The sequence below is a fragment of the Dasypus novemcinctus genome, chromosome 12, assembly GCF_030445035.2.
Source record: "Dasypus novemcinctus isolate mDasNov1 chromosome 12, mDasNov1.1.hap2, whole genome shotgun sequence".
NCBI classification, from domain to species: Eukaryota; Metazoa; Chordata; class Mammalia; order Cingulata; family Dasypodidae; genus Dasypus; species Dasypus novemcinctus.
Window position 1 is genome coordinate 61,173,271 of NC_080684.1, and position 15,184 is coordinate 61,188,454.

Below are 15,184 nucleotides of genomic sequence, written 5' to 3' on the forward strand. Positions count from 1 at the left end.
ACAAATGGCCTAGTATATGAGCTTTGTTATCTTGTTGGGGAAAATGAGAATATATACCTGTGTTTGTGTATGGTGATTATATATAAATAAAATAATATATAAATATATATTTACCAATATTCACTATATTAATATTTTTATAATAAATATTAATATAATGATCTCATTATTTTATTATGCTATTTCTTAATTCTAGGATATCAGCATATGACAGATCAATGTAATAACTTTTTAAAAAAGATTTATTTTATTTATTTATCCCCCCCTTGCCACTTTGTTCAGTCTCCTCTCTGAGTCCATTCACTGGGCATTCTTCTGTGTCTGCTTGTTTGCTTTTGTTGTGTCATCTTGCTGCATCAGCTCTCTGCAGGTGCAGGCTGTCAGCTCTCTGTGGGCAGGGGCTGTCAGCTCTCCACAGGTGTGGGCCAGCTTGCCTACACAAGGAGGCCCTGGGACGCGAATCAGGGCCTCCTATATGATAGATGGGAAACCAATCGATTGAGCCACATCCACTTCCCAATGTAATAACTGTTTGAGGGAAAAAGGTATATTTTACTTAAGACAATATTATATTGATTTAAGAAACAAAATGTAAATGTACATGTATCTTTTTAAAATATATTTTTTATTTATTTTTAAAAGATACTTAGATTACATAAAATGTTTCATAAATAAATATAAGGGATTCCCATATGCTCCACACCCCACACCTCCCACTTTTCCCCACATTAACAACTTCTTTCATTAGTGTCATACAGTCATTGCAATTGATGAACACATTTTGGAACATCGCCTCTAATCATGGATTATAGTTTACATTGTAGCTTATACTCTCTCCCACTCAATTCTGTAGGTTATGGCCATATATATAATAACCTTTATCTGTCATTGCAATATCACTCCCAAGTCATTAAATTGTCCCCCATTATACATCTTTGCCCCTTTCCCTGACTTCAGCATGTTCAGTGGCCACTGTCTCCACATAAATGATATAATTTCTTCCATTGCTAGAATCATAAGTCTATAGTAGAATACCAGTAAGTCTACTCTAGTCCACATTTTTATTCCCCAATCCTGAGAATTCTGGGATGGTGATGCCTACTCCACCTCTAATTGAGAGGGGGATTCTTTCCCATATGGCTAATGGATGGGACACTCTTGCTTGCAGTTGTAGACTCTCTTGGTTCCTTGGTATGGTGGTTGTCAATCCTCACCTCCTTGTTAGTTGTCCTGGATGAGTCCAATGAACTGGAGAGTAGGTGTTGCAACTCTGTTGCAGCTCAGGGCCCAGCTGGCACACAGACAGTTCAGAGATGCAAGTCTCTTGGACATACACCTACCAACTCCAGCACCAACTATAGGTTCAAATAAAGAGGACAGAAGAGGCATGTGTAGAGAAGTCATACCTGAGTCCAACTCTGTCACATTAGGGAGCACAAATTCCAAAGCAGGGCCACCTTTGGAGCCATCTCCATGACCATAGGACCTGGGTGTCTCCAAAGCTCTCAGGAGCCCCACCATTTGGGGTAGTATCTACTTTGGCTGTCTATGAGATCTTGCTGAGACATGCATTAAGTGTTACCTCTGGGAAGACCTGCTGACTCATTTTAAAGTCTCTTAGCCATATAAACTCATTTGTCTTTACCTTTTCCCCCTTTTATTCAAGATCATTTTACAGTTGCATTGCTCATTGGTGTTTGGGAGCAACCCCTCAGTGCCAGGGAGGCTCATCCCCAGGAGTCATGTCCCATACTGGGGGAAGGTAATGCATTTATATGCTGAGTTTGGCTCAGAGAGAGGCCGCATTTAAGCATCAGGGAGGCTCTCAGGAGGTAACTCTTAGGCACCTTACAACTTTAGGCTATGTTGCAACTTCAAGAACAAAGGTTCACAAGGATAGTCTTAAATATCAAAGGCCTATCAATGGACACTAGTCATTGCCCAGTATATGCATTTTAAAAGCTAGCATTTAATTTATGTTATGACAGGATTTGTGTACACATATGTAATGTTATCTGCTGCAATATAAACTGCAATCTAGATTAGCATCAATAAAGTTAACCTATTATGTCTAAATTTTGTTTTGTCTTAAAACTTGTCAGCATGGAAACTCTACCATTTTTCTACTTCTTAGGATCATTTCTCCTTTCTCCCTCTACTCCCTTCTCTGCCCCCCACCCTCACCCAAATACTAGGCATAAGAGCAAAGCATTAGGAATTTGTGCTCCTTCAAAGATCTGTGGTTTCCTCTCTTATCTTCCTAAGTTAGAGAATTTCGCTTTTTGGGAGGCAGTGTACAGTCTCCAAAAAACACCTTTCCTCACATGAAGCATGTCCTTTTGCCAAAAGTCCTATACTCAAATGAAAAGCGGACAGGGGATCCTTTTGGTTCTAGCAAGAGCATAAAACAAGAGGCACAGTCATTGATATTGGATTTTTGGTCTGGGCCCATTTTGATCCATGTGCTACCAGGTCTACCCCCTAAACAAAGAGTGGGTATGTAAGCAATCTATTCTAGCCATATTTTTCTTGTAAAGCATTAACGCTGTCTTAGGTGTTTGCCAGTCTGAAAGTATCCTTCAGGTTAGCTAGCAGTGACTGTGTGTGCCAATAAGCACAAACAGGGTACATCTCCTGAGATAAAGTATGAAGCAGGAATAGGCAGACCTGAAAATGAATAAGAGTATCTAGAAAGCCCTGGAGTGCAGGCACTTTTCAGGAATAGTAGTAGAAGCATAAAAAGATAATCATAGCTACCATTTATTGAGCATTTACTATATAATTTCCTCTGTGCTAGGTGCTTTATTTGAATTATCTCATTATCTCATTTAATCCTTAAAATAAACTTATGAGACTTGTTATTTGAATCACCATTGTTCAGATGACGGTGTTGAAAAACTAAATACCTGTCCAAGGATAACTCTCTAGTAAGGAACTCCTTACTAGAAGATTGTCTTTGAGGGCTGACTGAGGCCCATGTCAGGACTCTTAATTCTCTTCTGTCCTGATGGTTCCAAAGTAAACTATATCAAATGTCTAAGAAATTTGGCTTTCAAACTGCTAGTGACTAAAGATCTATGAGAACTTTAGGGTCACAGAAATAAAACCTCATGGATATCTGCCTGGGGGAGGAAATATGTTAAAATGGACTAAGATCAGAAGTCTATCCGTGTTTATGTATGATGTTAGCAGCAAAGGAAATAAGATCATCTGGAGAAAGTCTGAAACCTAATCCTTGGAAATGAGAATGTGCCTTTATTTCGGAGAAAAGAAAAGGGTTTTGTGATGTAAATAAATCAAGGATTTTAAGCTAAGGAGTTCAAATTGGATTATCCGAGGAGGTCCTAAATCCAATGGCAATGCCCTTATAAGAGAAAGGCAAAGGGAGAATGGAGACAGAGCGAGGAGAAGGCGTGGTCACGCAGCCGGAAGAGGAGGTGGCAACGTGCCAGGGAAGCAGAGGTTGGAGTAAGATGGTTCCAAGTCAAGGAGTGCCAAGAGCCATCACAAACTGGAAGAGACAAAGAACAAATTCTCCCCTGGAGCCTCCAGAGGGAGTGCAGCCCTGCCAAGACTTTGATTTCAGATTTTTGGCCTCCAGAACTGAGAGAGAGAAGAAAGTCTGTTATTTTAAGTAACCAAGTTCATGGTAACATTACAAGAGCCAAAGAAAACAAATACAAGCCTCTACCCCCCCCACACACACAAACAAAAAAGAAAACCTGAAACAAAAAAATATATATATATATTCAAGTTAGGAGTAAAACAAAGCAATATAGGTGTAGATCAATTTCTGGATTCTCTCTTGTTGTTTAATCTACATTTTTCTCATTACTCCAATACCACATTGGTTATTGTATCTCGTACTAAGGTTTGAAATCAGTTATTAAGTAGTATGAGACATCCAATTTTGTTCTGCCTTTTAACATTTTGTCACTTCTAGGTCCTTTATATATCCAGATAAAATTTAGAGTGAATTTATCAATTTCTACAAAAAGCCTCCTGGAAATCGGAATATATCTGGAAGAAATGACATCTTAGCAATAATGAGCCTTTCAATCTACAGCCATGGTAAATGCCTCCATTTTTTAATCTCTCTACACCAAAATTTTGTAGATTTTTTTTTTTTTAGATACCAGGGGCTGGGAATGAACCCGGGACCTTGTATGTGGGAAGCTAGTGCTCAACCACTGAGCCACATCGGCTTTCCTGAGTTTGTTCCCCCTGTTCCCCATCCCCTGAAATGACTCCCTTGTCCATCTCCTCACTGTCTGCTCATTGTCTCTGCTTTTTATGTCTACTCATTGTCTCTGCTCATTGTGCCTGTTCACTTTGTCTGCTCATTGTCTGCCAATTTTCTCTATGAGGCACTGAGAATCTAAGCTGGGATCTACTATGTGGGAGGAGGGTTTCCGACTGCTTGATTCACATCTTCTCCCTGCTCTTTGTGTCTGTTCATTTGTCAGCTTATTGTGTCAGCTCATTGGGTTAGCTTGTTGCATCTGCTGTCTTCTTTATCAGGCACTGGGAACCAAACATGGGACCTCCTGTGTGTGAGGCAGGCACCCAACTGCTCAAGCCACATCTCTTCCCTTTTATAGATTTTAGTTTACAAACATTGCACATATTTTGTTAGTTTATGCTTGGTATTTTTTTACACTTAAAAAGGCATGAGTTTTATTGTGTGAAAACTATATATATATCTCAATAAATCTGAAAAATATGACTGAAATGTGGTCATTTTTTCTTCTGTTTTGAGGATGAAATCTGATCTACTTCTTGCAAGAGACAGAGTTGGAATCTACTTTTGAGTTTGGTTTAATCCAATCCAACAAAAACAAGAGCAGCATCTTGAGTGAAAATCTATTCAAACTCCTGCTCCTGATACAGACTTTCTGTCTTTGGTAATAATTTACTTTTGACATATTTTAACTCCAAGATTTGTGGAGCTCATTCATCCTAGAAGAACAGTTCACTCTCTTACAGAGGTTTTTAGATTTTTTTACTATGCCCAACAAGCATTGTATGAACTGCGAAAGATACTGGTATTTCCCTAAAGCTAGGTGTTAAAGCTAGAGTCTGAGCCTCAAAATTCATCTAAGCAATAATTTTCTACCTGATAAACTATGTCTGAACAAGGTTAAAATCTGAAAAGCCAAGACTGGAAACTATAGCATTTTTGTTCCCACTTTCTCTATTTTCAGTGAGTACATTTTAAGGAAAACTCTTCTTCTCACTGACTTTTTATTTTCCTTCCCCAACCCCACCCTGCTGTTTTTGCTGCCTGTGTCCATTTGCTGTGTGATCTTCTGTATCTATTTCTCTTTTTGACTTTTCTTCTCATCTTTCTCCTCTAGGACTCACTGGGATTTGATCCTGCAGACCTCTGATGCGGAGAGAGGTTCCCTGTCAATTGAGCCACCTCAGTTCCTGGTTTCTGCTGCACTTCGCCTTGACTCTTCCCTTCATCTCTCTTTTGTTGCATCATCATCTTGTTGCGGGACTCACTTATGCAGGCACTGGCTCACTGCACAGGCTCTTGGCTCACCACACAGGCACTCATATGGGCACTTGCATGTGCACTCAACTTGCCTCACGGGCACTCGCATGGGTACTCAGCTCACTGTGTAGGCACTCAGCTTGCTGTGCAGGCACATGGCTCACTGTGCAGGCACATGGCTCGCCACACAGGCACTCGCATGGGCACTCGGCTTGCCACGTGGGCACTGCCTCACCGTGCAGGCACACTTTCTCTTTTTCTTTTTCACTAGGAGATCCCAGGGATTGAACCTGGGTCTTCCCATATGGTAGGAGGAGGCCCTACCCTTGAGCCACATCTGCTTCCCCTCATTGACTTTTTTCCTTAATGTTTTAATTTTGAAATACTTCAAAATTATAGGACCATTACAAAAGTAATACAAACCCCATGCAGAGAACTCCAACATACCCTTACCCACCATCAGATACCACAATCCACCAATTTTAACTTTTTGCTACATTTGTTATATCCTCTTATCTGTCTGTGTCTATTTATCAATCCATTTTCTGAACACTTGAATGTAGGTTGTGTACATCATAGTAGTTAGTACTGCCATGCACATTTCCTAAGAACAAGGACTTTCACAGATGTCACCACCTTAGGTACAGTTATCAATCAAGTTCAAGAAATTTAATGTTAATATAAAGCTTGCAGTCTGTATTTCAATTTTTCATATGTCCCAATGTGACCATTTGAAATTATTTTATGAATCCCAGAAAGAGAAATATGTTTGTAAACTGATCTATTCCTCTGGGGTTGATACCCTTTGATTGCATTAAATTCAGCTGAGGTTTCTTTGATAGGATTACCTGTTAAGATTGCGTTTGGGATTTTTTTATTTAACAATGTCAGTAAGGTGTGACTCAGGTTGAGTTCCCACCCCCTTGGTGGGTCTACTATAATGGACACTCACATGGGCAGACAGACACAAGAAGATACATGGGAAGAGAAAACTTAGTCAGTTTTTGAAGTTGTCATGTGACAGAAAAGAGAAGGCCCAAACGGCTAAATCCCCTAGGAGAGATGGACCATTTGCCTTAGAGTTTACAGCTGATCTTGTGAAGAGAGTCGAGACTGATACAGGAAGCCCTGAGAGACAAGGCCTTGGTCAGCTGGCAGCTGAGAGCAGGAAGAAGCTGGGCCCATGGAGCCTCCATAGGAAGCAGCAGCTCAGAGGGGAAGGCTGCATCCCAGCAGAGATCGTCCATCATCTTGCTTCTATGCACAGAAGTTGACTTTGGTGAGAAAGCACCTCCTGGAGTGTTATACCTTGAGTTGGACTTTCCATGGCCTTGGGACTATAAGCTTTTATCCCCAAATAAATGCCCTTTATAAAAGCCAACAGATTTCTGGTACTTCATATCAGCACTGCTTTGGCTGGCTAACTCACCTAATAAATGTCCTTTAAGCCTTTTCTTCTCCCTTTCTAGATCCCATGCAGGGTCATGTATTGCATTTAATTGTCATTGTCTCTTTAGTTCTTTAAAAAAATTATTTTTGGGAACATATTTCAACATACTTCCCTTCTCAACCACTCTCAAACTTACCACTCAATGGATTTACCACCTTCACAATACTGTGTTACCTTCACCACCTTCCATTATCAAAACTTTCCCATCTCCCCAAATATAAACTCTATGTCTGTTATGCATTAACTCTGTATTCCCTCCTTCCTCCACCCCTGAAGTATTTCAACTTGTACTCTAATTTCTGTCTCTATTAGCGTGCATATTTTCAGATATTTTCTTTGTGGTTATCATTAGGTTTAAATATAACATACTTAATCTATAGAATCTCATTTGCTTTTGATACCTAATTAATTTCAAATAGTATATACAAACTATATTTCTATATCCCTCTGTTTACCCACCTTTATGTAACTCTTGTCACAATTGTGCTATGTGTTGGATGTTTATTAAAATTTGTTGCCTATTTAAGTTGTAAATTGCACTTTAAAATTGATATATTTTGTTGCTAGTAAATTGAAATACAATTGATTTTTGTATATTGCCTTTGAATCTTGTGAACTTGCACTTATTATTTCTAGTAACTGTTTCATAAATTACTTAGACTTTTCCTCAAATCCAATGATGTCACTTGCAACTGAAGGCAGTTTTAATTTTTCTATTTCAATATATAGCTTTCATTTCTTTCTCTTGCCATATTAGTCTATATAGGACCTGCAATAATGTTGAATAGAAGTGGTTAGAATAAAAATCCTTGCCTTTTTCTCCACTTTGGAGGGAAAAGAATTCTGTATTTCACCTTTAAATATAATGCTAGATGTAGATTTTCATAGGTACCCTTTATACGATTGAGGAAGTTTTTATATCCCTCATTTATTGAGATTCAATGAGGGTTGAATCTTACCAAATGGTATTTTTAGTATATAATTCTCTTGACAGGATCATGTTTTTATTTTTTAGAATGCTTAGCTTTTATGAATTCTTTTGATGGATTTTAGAATATTAGAGGCGTTCCTGTAAAAACTCTATTTGGTCATAATACATTATCCCATTCATATTTATTTATATATTTATTAATTTATTTAAATTTTTAATTGTCTTTTTTAAAGATATGTAGATCACAAAAATATTACATTAAAAAATATAAGAGGTTCCCATATACCTCACACCCCACTCCACCCACTTCTCCCACATCTACAACCTCTTTCATTATTGTGACACATTCATTGCATTCGGTGAATACATTCTGGAGCACTGCTGTACCACATGGATAATAGTTTACATTGTAGTTTACACTCTCCCCCAATACATTCAGCCGGTTATGGCAGGATATATAATGTCCAGCATCTGTCCCTGCAATATCATTTAGGACAACACCAAGTCCTGAAAATGCCCCCACATCACATCTCTTCTTCCCTCTCCCTGCCCTCAGCAACTACCATGGCCACATCAGTGATACAATTTCTTCCATTGCTAGAGTCACAATAGTTCTTTAGTAGAATACCAGTAAATCCACTCTAATCCATATTTTATTCCTCCATCCTGTGGACCCTGGGATGGTGATGTCTAGTCCACCTCTAAATCTAGAGGGGGCTTAGATCCCACATGGCTGATGGATGGGATTCCCCTGCTTGCATTTGTAGGCACTCTTGGTTCCCTGGTGTGGTGGTTGACCATCTTCACCTCCCTGTTAGCTGACCTGGGTGAGTCCAATGAACCAGAGAGTAGGAGTTGCAACTCTGCTGAGGCTCAGGTCCCAGCTGGCAGATGGCCAGTCCAGAGATTCAAGTCTCTCGAGTATATACCAACCCCAGTGCCAACCACAGGTTCAGTAAAAGTGACAGAAGAGGCATGTGTAGAAAGGTCACATCTGAGTCCAACTCCATTACACTTGGGAGCACAAATTCCAAAGTAAGGCCCACTGGCAAGGCACTGAACTCCAGAGCCATCTGCCATGACTGTAGAATTTTTGTGTCTCTGTAGCCCTCAGGAACACTAGTACCTGGGGTTACATCTACTTTGGCTGTCTCTGGGATCCTGCTGAGATGTGCATAAGTGGGATCCCTCTGATGACCTCCTGACTCATTGTGATGTCTCTTAGATTGGTAAATTTTGTCAAGGATTTGGTCATCTATGTTCAAGAGGGATATATTGTTCCTAGTTCTCTTTACTTGGAATATCTTTTTCAAATTTTGACATCAGGATAATGCTTACTTCAAAAAATGAGGTTGAAAAATATTCCCTCCTCTTTTATTTTCTGAAAGAGTTCTGTCAAATTGGAATTCTTTCTTAAATGTTTGGTAGAATTCACCAGTGAAGTCATCCAGACCTGGGAATGTTCTTTGTGAGAAGCTTTTTAAACTATGAATTTAATTTCTATCACAGATTTGGATTTTCTCTTTCTTCTAGAGTGAGCATTGGTAGTTTGTGTCTTTTGATAATTTTGACATTTTCATCCAAATTGTCAAAGTTATTGGCATAAAGTTGATTGCAGTGTTTCCCTACTATCATCTTGGTAGCTATAGGATTTGTAAGAATAACCCCTCTTTTATTCCTGGTATTTTAATTTGTATTTATCTCTTTTTTCCTTAATTAGTCTTGCTAGGATTTTATACATTTTATTGTTTTTTTAAAAGAAACAGTGTTTTGTTTCATTTATTTTATTTGTTTTCTGTTTTCTATTTTGGGTTTTATTATTTTAAGTTTTATTTTCTTCTTTTTCTACCTACTTATCAGAAAGTTTAGATTATTAATCTCAGATCTTTAATATTTTCCAAATCAAGTGTTCATTACTATAAATTTCTAAGCTACATTAAACAAATGTTGTTATTTTTGTTTTAATCCAGTCAGTTAAAAAATATTGTCTAAATTTCCATTGTGATTTCTTCTTTGACCTATGGTATACATAGAAGTCTTTAATTTAGTTTGCAAATACTTGAGAATTTTAATGTGTATCTTTCATTTATTGATCCCTAGTTTACATTGTGATCAGAGAACATAATCTGTATGATTTCAACCTTTTAAAATTATTGACCCAAACTATGATCTAATTTAATAAATCTTTTATGTAAACTAGAAAAGAATGTGTATTTTGCTGTTTCAATATGTAGCCAGTTTTACATAAACATCTAGTTTTATCAGTTTTTCCTTCCTGTGTTTTGCAGTTCTATTCTTAAGGTTTATGGCACCTATATCATAAAATTTTCCTTTTTATCAGTTAATATTTCTGTTTCTGAAATCTGCTTAGTGTGATTTTAATATAGCTACTGCAATTTCTTTTGATTAGGGCTGAGGGGTATATCTTTTCAAATCTTTTACTTTTTTTTTAAAGATTTATTTTTAATTTATTTCTCTCCCCTCCCCGCCCCATTATCTGCTCTCTCTGTCCATTCACTGTGTGTTCTTCTGTGTCTATGTGAATTCTTATCAGCAGCACCAGGAATCTGTCTCTTTTTATTATGTCATCTTGCTGAGTTAGCTCACTGTGTGTACGGCACCAATCCTGGGCAGATTGTGCTTTTTTCGCGTGAGGTGGTTCCTTACAGGGTGCCCTCCTTGCGCATGGGACTCCGGTATACGGGGGACACCCCTGCGTGGCACAGCACTTCTTGCGCACATCAGCACTACATGTGGGCCAGCTCACCACATGAGTCAGGAGGCCCTGGGTTTGAACCCTGGACCTCCTATATGGTAAGTGGATACTTTATCAGTTGAGCCAAATCTGCTTCCCTCAATTCTTTTCTTTTAACCTATCTGTATCTTTACACTTAAAGAGTGTTCTCAACTTCTTTTAGAGGATTAATTTTCATGATTTCATTTTATCTCCTGTTTTGTATTATTAGTCATAGATATTTGCTTTATTTTGATTTTTAATTATTGCACTCAAGCTTACAGTATATATCTTTTATTTACATTTAAATGTTATATGATTTCATATGTATTATAAAATCTTGCAACAGTATATTTCCATTTCCTCTTCCTTGTTATGGTTACCATACATTTTCTTCTACATGTTATAAACTCCTAAAAACATTGTGATTATATGTACGTAAGTACATACTTTAAATGGCCAACTGTATTATTAAAATATGTTTAAAAAGAGAAATTATCATCTTATTTTATCTCCATATTTTCAATTCCCAGTTCCTTCCATTCCTTTGTGTAGATATGAATTTCTCACTAGCATTTTTTTCCTTTTGCCGGAAGAATTGCACTTGACTTTTCTTGAAGTCTAATTCTGTTGGCACTCAACTCAGCTTTTGTTTATCTGAAAAGTCATTATTTTGCCTCCATTTTTGAAAGATCTTTTTTCTGAGTATAAAATTTTAGTTTAACAGTAGTTTTTTTTTTTTCCTTTTGATACTTTAGAGATGTTGATCCATTGCCTTCTGGCCTATATAATTTCTGAAGAGAAGAATGTTGTCATTCTCACTATTGTTTCTCTCTTGTCACTTGTTTTAAGCAATATTTGATTATGTCCCTTGCTGTGGTTTTCTTTAAGTTTATTCTATTTTGGATTCATTCAGTATTATATTAATAAGTTTTAAAGTTTTCATTAAATTTGGGAAATTTGGGCCATTATTTCTTTAAATATTTTTTTTCTGAACCTACATTCACTACTTCTCTGCGTCTCCAATTATTCATATTTCAGTTCACTTCTTATTTTTCTACTATATCATATGTCATCAATGTTCATTCCTTTTTCTTAGATTCATTTTAGATATTATTCATTGCCAAATATAGAAGCTCACTGGTTTTTCCTTCTGTGGTGTCTAATATGCAGTAAATATCAACCAATGCATTTTTCACTTCAGATATTATATTTTTCCATCTTAAATATACATTTCATTATTTCTGTACTTTAAACTTACCTTGTCATCATCTTTGGATTTTCCACTTCCTTCATTGAATAAATGAAGCATAATGATAAGAGCTATTTTACATTCCTTGTCTGCTAATTTCAACATCTCTGTCATTTGGGGTCTGTTTCTATTGCTCATTTTTTTTCTAGTTATTGCTCATTTTTTTCCTAGTTATGCTCCTTTACATGGTTGGTAATTTTTTAAAAAACTTTTTATTTTTTATTGAAGTATATCATTCATACATGAACACACATAAACAATAAGTGTTTAGTAAACATAGTAAACATTACACAGGGGTCTTATACATAACACTACACAGGGGTCTCATACGTCATGTTCCACCAACTCTTTGCATTGTTGTGAAACATTTGTTACAAACTATGCAAGAGCATCGTCAAAATATTACTACCAACTATGGCCCTTATCTTACATTTGGTGTATTTTTCCCTTAACCCTACACTTGTTTAAAATATATTTTTGTTACAGATATTGTGAACTTGCAAAACAATCATACACACATGTAGATTTCCCGTCCAGTTCCACACCATGGTGGAACATTTGTTACAGATGATGAGACTATTGTCTCATCAGACTATTACCATCAATCATGGTCCACAGCATACTTTTGTCACACTTTTTCCATACACCTCCATTATCAACACAGTACAGCTTTGGCATTGATGCAAGAATATTATAGTATTGCTATTAACCACAGTCTATATGTCACAGCAATTGTAGTTTTCCTATGTTTCTCCATATTCCCATCACCCTGCAATAGTAATGTATATCTTCTCTAGCTCATAGAAGGACTTTCTTGCATTTGTACCCTTAATCATAATTCTCAACTGCCTCTGGGTTCACTGTGTTATTCAGTCCCTAGATTATTCTTTAGCTTTCTTTCTATTGACATTTACTTCCCAGACTACCTTTTCCAGCCACAATCCCATTTATAAACCAGTTGGTACTCACTATAATGTTAGTATTCACTCTATCCATCTCCACACTTTTACAATCAAGTTAATTAAAACTTCTACATACATTAAGAATCCATAGTTCTTCTCAACCCTCCTCTTATCTCCTAATAACCTATACTCTAGGTTTTAATTCCATGTGTTTATTATTTATGTTTAGTTCATATTAATGAGACCATGCAATCTTTGTCCTTTTGTTTCTAACTTACTTCACTTAGTATAATGTCTTCAAGACTAATGCATGCTATCACAAATGTCCCAATTTCATTTCTTTTTACTGCAGCATAGTATTCCATCATATGTATATACCACATTTTTAAAAAAGATTTATTTTATTTATTTATTTCTCTCCACTTCCCCTCCACCCCCCTGCCCTGGTTGTCTGTTCTCTGTGTCTATTTGCTGTGTCTTCTTCATCCGTTTCTGTTGTTGTCAGCTGCACAGGAATCTGTGTTTCTTTTTGTTGTGTCATCTTGTTGTGTCAGCTCTCCGTGTATGCGGCGCCATTCTTAGGCAGGCTGCACTTTCTTTCACACTGGGCAGCTCTCCTTACAGGGTGCACTCCTTGCGCATGGGGCTCCCCTATGTGGGAGACACCCCTGTGTGGCATGGCACTCTTTGCGCACATCAGCACTGCACATGGGCCAGGTACACACGGGTCAAGGAGGCCTGGGGTTTGAACTGCAGACTTCCCATGTGGTAGACAGACACCCTAACCACTGAGCCAAGTCTGCTTCCCTGTATATACCACATTTTGTTTATCCATTCATTGGTGGATGGACACTTGGGTTGTTTCCATCTTTTGGCAGTTGTGAACAATGCCACTATGAACATTGGTGTGCAGGTGTCTGTTCATGTCATAGTTTTTAGTTCTGGATATACCTAGCAGAAGAATTGTTGGATCATATGGCTGTTCTATATTTAGCTACCTGAGGAACTGCCAAACTGTCTTCCACAGTGACTGTGCCATTTTACATTCCCACCAGCAATGAATGTGTTCCTATTTTCCCACATACTCTCCAGGACTTGCATTTTTCTGTGTTTTTTTATAGTAGCCACTCTAATGGATGTGAAATTGTATCTCATTATGGTTTTGCTTTGTTTTTCCCCAAATAGCTAGTGATGTTGAGCATCTTTGCATGTGCTTTTTAGCCATTTTTAACTCCTCTTTAAAGAAATGTGTATTCAAGTGTTTTGCCCACTTTTAAATGGAGTTGTTTGTATTTTTATTGTTGAGTTACAGGATTTCTTTATTCTGAATATTAAACCCTTATCAGCTATGTAGTTTCCAAATGTTTTCTCCCATTGGGTAAGATGCCATTTCACTTTCATGATAAAGTCTTTTCATTGAAACAATTTTTTTTTAATTTTAAGAAGTTCCCATTTATCTATTTTGTCAAAATTTATTTTCATTGCTTCTGCCTAACCTGTAAAGTCTAAGGAACCAATACTTACCACAGGATTCTGAAGATGATTCCTTAAATTTTCTCTAGGAGTTTTGTGATTCTGTTTATTCTATTTAGGTCTTTGATCATTTTCAAGTTAATTTTTGTATATAATGTGAAATAGGGTCCTCTTTCATTCTTTTGCATATGGACATCCAATTCTCCCAGCACCATTTGCTGAAGAGATTATTCTTTCCCAATTGAGTAGACTGGGCAACCTTGTCAAAAATTAGTTGTCCACAGATGTATGGGTCTATTTCTGAACTCTCTGTTTGATTCCATTGGTCAAGATGTCTATTCTTGTACAAATACCACACTATTTTGACCACTGTAGCTTTGTAATATGCTTTAAAATCAGGAAGTGTGAATCCTCCAACTTCATTTTTCTTTTTAAAGATGTTTTGGGTATTTGTTGTCCCTTACCCTTCAAATAAATTTGAAAATTGGCTTTTCCATTTTTGCAAAGATGACTGTTGGAATTTCCATTGGGATTGCAAGGAATTCTTAAATCAATTTGGGTAGATTTAACAATTAATATTTAGTCTTCTAATCCATGAACATGGGATATCCTTCCATTTATGTAGATCTTCTTTGATTTCTGTTAAGTGTTTTTTAGTTTTCTGTTTGCACATGTCCTTTACATCCTTGGTTAAACTTATTCCTAGATATTTTATTCTTTTACTATTGTGAGTGGATTTTTTTTCTTGATTTCTTTCTCAAAGTGCTAATTACCAGTGCATAGAAACTCTACTGATTTTTGCATGTTGGTCTTTTACCACACTTCTCTGCTGAATTCATTTATTAGTTCTAGTAACTCTATTGTTGATTTTTTGGCACTTTTTGTATTTAGCATCAAGTTGTCTGGAAATAGTGAAAGTTTCACTTCTTCCTTTCCAATTTG